Genomic DNA, 8,689 nt, shown 5'->3' on the forward strand with positions numbered 1-8,689 from the left:
AAAATGGAAAGATCTCACATCTTCTTTGGAAGACAGAATAAATATTGTCAAAATGACCATACTACCAAAAGTGCTATGCAATTTTAATGCAATACCAATTAAAGTCCCATTGAATACCTCATAAAAACAGAGAAAGCAATCATGAAACATATTTGGAAGAATAAGACACCCACAAAGGCCAAATAAATCCTTAGCAGGAAGCACGAAGCAGGTGGCATCATGATATCAGAACCTCAACTATTCTACAGAGAAATAGAAACAAAAATGACATGGTATTGGCACCAAAATAGACAAGTAGACCAATGGTATAAAATAGAGAACACATAGACAAACCCTCATGAATACAGTTATCTCATACTAGACAAAGGGACCAAAAACATACAATGGAGGAAAGATAGCCTCTTCCACAAATGGTGCTTGGAAAATTTGGAATCCATAGGCAACAAAATGAAATTAAACCCCTATCTCTCACCCTCCACAAAAATCAACTCAAAATGGATCAAGAGTCTAGGAATTAGAACAGAGATCCTGCACAAAATAGAAGTAAGGTAGACCCAATCTTCATCATGTCAGTTTAGGACCAGACTTTCTTAACAAGACTCCTAAAGCACAAGAAATAAAAGCAGGAATCAATAAGTGAGAAAGATTCAAACTGAAAAACATTATCTCAGCAAAGGAAAAAATCCAAAAATGTGAAGACAGAGCCAACAGTGTGTGAGAAAATCTTTTCTAAATGAACTTTAGATGTAGCACTAATCTCCAGAATTTATAAAACATTCAAAAAATTATACCAAAATTACAAATAAACCAATCAATAAGTTGCTTAAGGAATAAGCAGACACTTCACAGAAGAAAATCTACAAGCAATCAGCAGATATGTGAAAAATGTTCAACATTTCTAGTAATAAGAGAAATGCAAATCAAAACAACCTTACCCAATTAGAATGTCTATTATCAAGAATACACAGAATATTAGGTGTTGGCAAGGCTGCGAGAAAAAAGGTACACTCATACATTAGTGGTGGGTTGGCAAATTGGTGCAGCCACTCTGAAAAGCAGTATGGAGATTACTTAGAAATCTTGGAATGGAACCACCATTTGACCCAACTACTCCACTCCTACACCTATACCCAAAGGACTTAAAATTAGCATACCACAGTGATGTAGCCACATCAATGTATACAGCAACTCAATTCACAGTAGCTAGATTGTGGAATCAAATTGGATGTCCTTCAATAGATGAATGGATAAAGAAACTGTGGTATATATACACAATGGAATATTATTTATTCATAAAGAAAAATGAAATTATTGCATTTGCAGGTAAGTTGTTGGAGTTGGAGAATAGCATGCTAACTGGAATAACAATATCCCATAAATCCAAAGGCCAAATGATTTCTCTGATAAGTGGTTGATGATACATAATGGGGGAGGAGGAAATAATGGAGGAAGTATGGATTGTATGGAGGATAGTGAGGTGTGTGGAGGAGGCAGGGAGAAGGAAAGATATTAGAATGAGACAAACAACATTACCCTATGTACATGTGTGATTACACAGAGTGTGACTCTAACTCATGTACAACAAGAGAAACAAAAGTTTTATCCCACTGTGTGCAATTAATCAAAATAAAAATTTAAAAAATTGATCAAAAGAATAAATCTAGATTCCACTAGTCCAAATGTATAATTTTTAGCACCTGGTGTACCTGAAAGTATGTCAGCAAAATATAGTCAATATTCATTCTCACCAATGCTTATAAACTTTAAAAGTTAAAAAATGAAATGTGTGGCAAAGGAAAGGAAATCCAGCTGGTGACATTACACCAGGAATAAGGGAGGCAGGTGAGAGAGAGACAGAGAGAGAGAGAGAGAGAGAGAGAGAGAGAGAGAGAGAGAGAGAGAGAATCAATCTTGCCTGGGACAAAACATATACCAAATAGAGAGACCCCAAATGACCAAACTTCTCTATCCACATCCTACCTGCCTATAATTACCATCTATTAATTCCTAAAAGGGGATTAATTTACTGAGTTTATTAAAGTTGCCATAACCTAGTAATTTCACTCTGGCATTTTCTCTTACATGATCTTTTGGTGACCCCTAATATCTAAACCTTAACAGAGGGTAAACCAATCAAAGAATTTACTTCAACAATACATTCTACAAAAATATAGAAGGTATGCAGGTTTAAAGGATATTAAGGATATGGAGTGTTAACACGGAATAGAGCCTACACATGTGAAAGATGCTACACACACTTAGTTGTACTCAGACCAGAGATTTATAGGCAATATTGGCTATTCAAATCATAGAGGTTTAAAAGGTCATAGAGCATAATCAAGATGCAAAGGCTATGCAGGCCTTAGAAGATACTATGGATATACAGATTACCCAGGTCATAGAGCCAACATTATAAAACCTATGAAAATTACATGGGCTACTCAGGCAATAAAGGATATGAAGTTTATAGAGACTAAGTTTCTCAGAAAAGAATTTCAAGTGATAAAGTCTTCACAGCTTATAGAGAATATATACTTCAAAGAGAAAATTTAAATCATGGGGCATCTGCAATCACAGTTGTTACAGAGACCATAGAGGTTACACAGATCATTTATTATACTCAGGATATACATGTAATACAGGTTGTGAGTGCAACATAATTGATGCTGATCATAGGGGCTTTGTTGGTGATAGATTTAAATTCAGTCTTATATGTGTCCACAAAGTTTATTTAGACTAATAAATCCCAATAAGCTATGTGAATCATTTAGGATTGTCACAATTTAAAGGCTACACGAGTCTTAGAACAAAACTGTCATAGAAGCTATGAAATTCATTAGGGGACAATGAGATCATTTAGTCTCCTCATTCCAGAAAATGTACACAGGTCATCAAGACTGTTCAAGAATGATATGGTAAACAGTTCTTAGATGCTATGTGTGTCAAAAAGGCTACAGAGATCACCAATACAACTCTAGCTTTTGCTACTACAATGGTCACAGAGATTATCCAAGTCCTCGAGACTTTGGAGTTTTTCTACACATAGAGGATACCTACACATGCCATAGTCATTTTACAGGTCATGCACAATAAGCAAGTCTATAAATTCATCAGGCTATTGAAATTACTCAAATAAATATGGTTATTCAGGTCATATAGCAAATTCAAGTCATAGAGACTACTTGTACCACAGTATCTGCTAGGTAATAATGTTACTCAGGTCATTTAGGCTATTCAAGCCATAAATGCCACACAGATCTTAGTGTCTGCATAGGAACTAGAGGATATTCATGTCATGGAGGCTATGCTGAGGTCATAGAGGCTATAGGGGAATAAAGTTTTCAGGTGTTTATATATACTCAGGCCATAGAATATACACAGGACTAGTTGCTGTGCATGTCAAACACACTACAGAATTATAATTTTGTACAGGTAATAGAAGATATCTAGTTCAGAGTCAACTCAGTCCTAAGGAGATACAAAGATCACAATGGTTTCTGAACAAATATAGGCAACTTAGGTCTTTTAGAAAACTCCAGTCATACAAGCTATACAGGTAATAGATGCTGCCTGAGACAAAGATTCTAATCTGGTCATAATTATTATGGTCACTGAGGCCTAGAAGTTTTGCACATTACTGAAATTTTGAAGGGCACATCTATACATATAACATTCAGGTTAAGCATAACCTATATGTTCTTAATTACATAAAATTTACACAGGTCATAGAGAATATTAAGTCTATCTAGGAAACTTGGGTCTTAAAATCTACTTAGGTTTTAGAGGCTGCACAGATTATAATGGTTAGGATTGTCATAGAGGTTCAGCTGCTCATGAAGGCAATGCAGGTCTTAGAGGTATTCTGATCTCAGAGGATACTGAGTTCCAACGTGCTAGTCAAGTTGTGGAGAATTCACAGGTAATGTGTCCTACTCACAAATTCTAGAAGCTACTAAGACTGAGCAACATACAAAAGACATAGAGATTATGCAAGTCAAAGATTCTAATCTGGTCATATATGCTATGCAAGACTTACATGCTTGAAAAAATATACAGGATACTCATGTCATAGAGACTATATGGGGCACAGATGATACTCAGGCCTTAGGGCTTATAAGTCATAGAATATTACCCATGTTATGACACCTATAAAGGGATAAGAACTGAACAGATCATAGAAGTTTAAGATGCTATCCCAGTTCTAGAGACCACTCAGACCTAGAAGATAAGAAAGTTACTGAAGTGATTCAGGAACTAAGGACTATATAGCTGATAGAATCTGCACAGGCTATATATATTATGCTATTCAGAAAGTCTACTCTAGTTATGGAGACTATGTTAAGTCACAGAGATTATGTTTTTATAGATGATACTGAGTTTTAAGGTAATATTTAGGTCATGAAGTGTATGGAGTTATTACAGGCCTCTGCAGACAGATACTACATATGTCATAGGGGCTACTCAGGACATAAAGACTTCATATGTATAAAAGCTGTGCAAGTCATCAAGGCTAAATATTACAGAGTGTACTCAGAATTTAAATGTTACCTAGTTCATAGAGGCTACTCATATTCCAGAGTATAAGCAAATCATTTAAGCTACTAAGGTAATTAAGCTATTCTGGCCAGAGTTGCTACACACATCAAAGAGACTTTGATGGGCATAGAGGCCACAGAGATCATAGGGGTTCAAAAGTCATCCAGTTTATTCAAACCATAGAGGAAACACTAGTCATTTAGGCTATTTTAGCCATAAAGGTGAAAAATGTCACAGTGTGCATGCCATAGAGGATACTTAGTTCATATTGAAAAGATGGCATGAGGGTATCTCAGGAATTGGCAAGATCACACTTAACTCAGACTCAAGAGTACTAATGTAAAAACTTCTTTGAGAGGACACCATAGAGACCCTGCTTATGAGGAGACTATGGATATTTTTTCACCATGCTCAGCCATTCAAGACATTCATAACTTTGTACAATTGCAGTCCCAGGATGATTTTCTACTGCCTGAGATGCTGCAGAACTTGACATCAATATTGTTCCAATTCTGCATGAATGTAATTTGATGGAGTTAGAGGATCATGGAGGCTTCCATTGGGATCTCAGTGGGAATCCTGGGAAACCAGGCAAATGATGCAGGGTGAAACACTCTGCTGAATGCTTCTGGGAGGGTGATGCATGTATATATGAAAAGAAAACAGAAATTTAGGTGAGAACTCCCAAGATTTAAAAAATGCTCATAATATGAAACATCTATTTAGGAAAGCTGCAAAAATTGAATAAGAACCATGGCAAGAGAGAGGCCTTATGTGTTTCAAAGAGGAAGGCTATCCTGTAGAAGCTGCACAGTTCTTTGGAGAGAACAACACAATGTCATGTGTCCCAGATTCTGGATGTAGAATTATGGTCTTGTTTCTCAAGATGGGTTTTAATCTTTTTTGGGGTGGGAACCAGGGTTTGAACTCAGGGGCACTCAACCACTAAGCAACATTTCCAGCACTATTTTGCATTTTCTTTAGAGACAGGGTCTCTCTGAGATGCTTAGTGCCTCTCCATTCCTGAGGCTGCTTTTGAATTCACAATCCTCCTGCCTTAGTCCCCCAAGCTTCTGGGATTAAAGGCATGCACTACTGTGCCCAGCTTTTAGTCTTGTTTTGGTCCTGTCCTTTCCTTAGTTTTGTTTTGGTCTCAAGTTTCTTTATATATTGTTGTATCTCCCTTGTTGAATGTAAGTGGTTTCACTGCATCATTATATACTGGATATATGTAAATGGCTTTTGGTTTTTACTGCAAGGCATGCTGAGGGTACATCTTGAGGCTCAGTAAACTTTGAACTTGGAATGCTGGAACTTGTAAGAATATGCAGACTCCAGGAGATGGATGGGAAATACTTTGCATTGTGAGAAGAGTATAAGCTTGTTGGGGGTCAAGAATAAAAATTTACAGTTTAGCTATGAGGTGCCTCAAAATCTCACATGTGTGAGGATATTACAATGATCTGAGAATAAATGATAAGAATATGACTATTGTAATCTGAGGAGTGAGGTAGTGCCTTAATGAAATAAACTGTTAACTGTATGAAACTGACGTGTGGCAGATGAGAGTGGGTCACTGGAGATTTGAAGAAAATAAACATCATAGAGGCTACATAGTTAATAGAGAAAAATTTCTCCTAAAGATTATTCAGTACATAGTGTGTATATGATTAATAGGAAGTACTCAGGGAATTAAGACTATTCAGTCAATAATGCTATGCAGTTCATAGACAAGCACATGTCACTGAGGCTAACTTGCCCATACCAGATATGCAGGACATGGAGTTTACATAGTTGATAAAATTTACATAGGCCATGGAGGCTTCACTTGCTCTGATGTAAATATAGGACAGTAAAGCTACTCAGCCCATAAAAAATTATGAGAGTCATAATGATAAATCAGGTCATAGAAGATACTGAATCATAGAAGCTGTGCAAGTCATTGAAAATACAAAGGTAATTGATTCTATTAATGTCAGAGAGACCACACAGAAAATAGAGGTCATGCAGTTCACCGAGTGTATATAGGCAATAGAGGAGACTCAAATATAGATATTGCATAGATGACAGGGGCTATTAAGGTAATGAAGGCTTCAGAGTTTAGTCATCTTGAACCTTAGAGACTAAGCAGTTGATATGTCTTACAAAAATCCTTTAGACTAATCAGGTCATAGAGACGATTCAGTCAGAAAAATCATGCAAGGAAAATAAGCTCTGCAAATCACAGAGAATACTCAGATTATGGAAGTTTTAAAGAAAATGGAAGATATGAAAGTTAAAGAGACTATTCAGTTCATAAATTCTGCATATATCAGAGTTTTCTCAGACCATAGAGGATATGGAGGTCATAAAGGTTATGCAGGTCATAAAGAATGCTCAGTTCATCAATGCTTTTTGGAACACAGATGATACATGGGAAATAGAGGCTACTTTTATGCTTGTGTTCCTCAGGTTATATAGGCTACTAAGACCACTGACTCTAGCAGGTCATAGGAGTAACAGGTTGTAGAGGGTGTGCATTTTGTAGATTCTACACAGATCATAGAAGATATGCAGATAGTAGAGGGTTCAGGATACGAATACTACAAAAGTCACAGAGGCTACTCAGGTCATAGAGGGAATAAAAGTCATGAAGACTACTGGGATCATAATTTATACTCATGTCATGGAAACTACACAGGGCACAGGGAATTAACATCATTTACTCTAGAAGACCATAAGACTATGCAGGTCTTTGACACTCATAGAAGCTATGAATATCATACAGACTATCAAGCAAATAGATGCTAGGCAGGCCATTGAGGATACTCAATGTAGATTCTGTTTAATTTTTTTAATTAATTAATTTCAGTTATACATGACAGTAGGTTATGCTAACAGTGCAATACACTGAGTACATAGTCTATTCAAGTCATAGAGAGTACATAGGAAGTAGAGGCTATGCATATCATGGAGGCTTTGAAATTCATAGATGATGCTCAGGCCACAGAAGCTAAGAACATCTTGAAGTCTGTACATTTTGTACGCTAGCTAACTCATAGAAATTCTCAAGTAAAGGAGACAATTTAGGCCATAGAAATTACACAGGCCACAGAGAGTACTCTATTCATGAAGGATACCAGGTTCTAGAAGCAACCTAGATTATAGCAGCTATGCTGTTTGTATATGATGCTTAGGTTATAGAAGTCAATTAGGTCATAAAATTTACATGGGCCACTCAGGCTGCTTGGTTCATAGAGGCTGCAAAGAATATGGAGGCTAAGTATGTTATAATGGTACTGATAGTACAGAAGTTAATTGGGTAATTTAGGCTATGTGGCCATAGAGACTACACAGGATATAGAGACATGGGTCACAGATTATATGTAGGACACATGTGAATGCATAACATTCAGCACATTGAGGCTCTGTGGGCCATAGGGCAAAAACTGACTTTAGTGTCTATGCAGGACATAGGGGATTCACAGACCATGGAGTGTAATATAAATAAGGAGGATGTTTAGGCAATAAGGTAAGAAGGTTGTAGAAGATATTCAGGTCATAGAAAAATGCACCTTATGGCGGCTTCTGAAACCATAGAAACTAGGAAGGCAATAGGAGCTGCACTGGTCATTCAGGCTATCCAGGTCATAGAAGTTCCACAGGTCATAGTGACCATGCAAGTTCTAAAGGTTACTTAGAATGTAATGCTTACTCATGTCATAGACTGGAGGCCATAAAACTATTCTGTTCACAGGTGCTATAGAGAATATCAAAGTATCTAAAGTCTAGATACATTTTAGGTCAAAGAGTTTACTCAGGACATAGAGACCACATAGGCCATAAAAGGCTATATAGGCAATACAGGCTATGGTGTTCAAAATGGCTACATTTCTTAATACTGCTCATATTTTAGAAGGTATGAAGGCAATTGAGGTTACTTATGCCATAAGTCCTAGGCAGAAAATAGTAGCTACTCAGATGAGAGGCTACACATATTGTAGAGGCTACTGAAGTCAAAGAGACTATGGATATTTTAGAGAACACTTGGGTCATTGAATTTACAGAGATTCACAGAAGATAGATTACTCTGGTGATGGAAACTAGTCAGGCTATGGAGAATACTCAAGTCATAAATTTTAAAGGATCATACTAGTTAAAAGATGACAGGACA

Source organism: Sciurus carolinensis, unplaced genomic scaffold (genome assembly GCF_902686445.1).
Source record: "Sciurus carolinensis unplaced genomic scaffold, mSciCar1.2, whole genome shotgun sequence".
NCBI classification, from domain to species: Eukaryota; Metazoa; Chordata; class Mammalia; order Rodentia; family Sciuridae; genus Sciurus; species Sciurus carolinensis.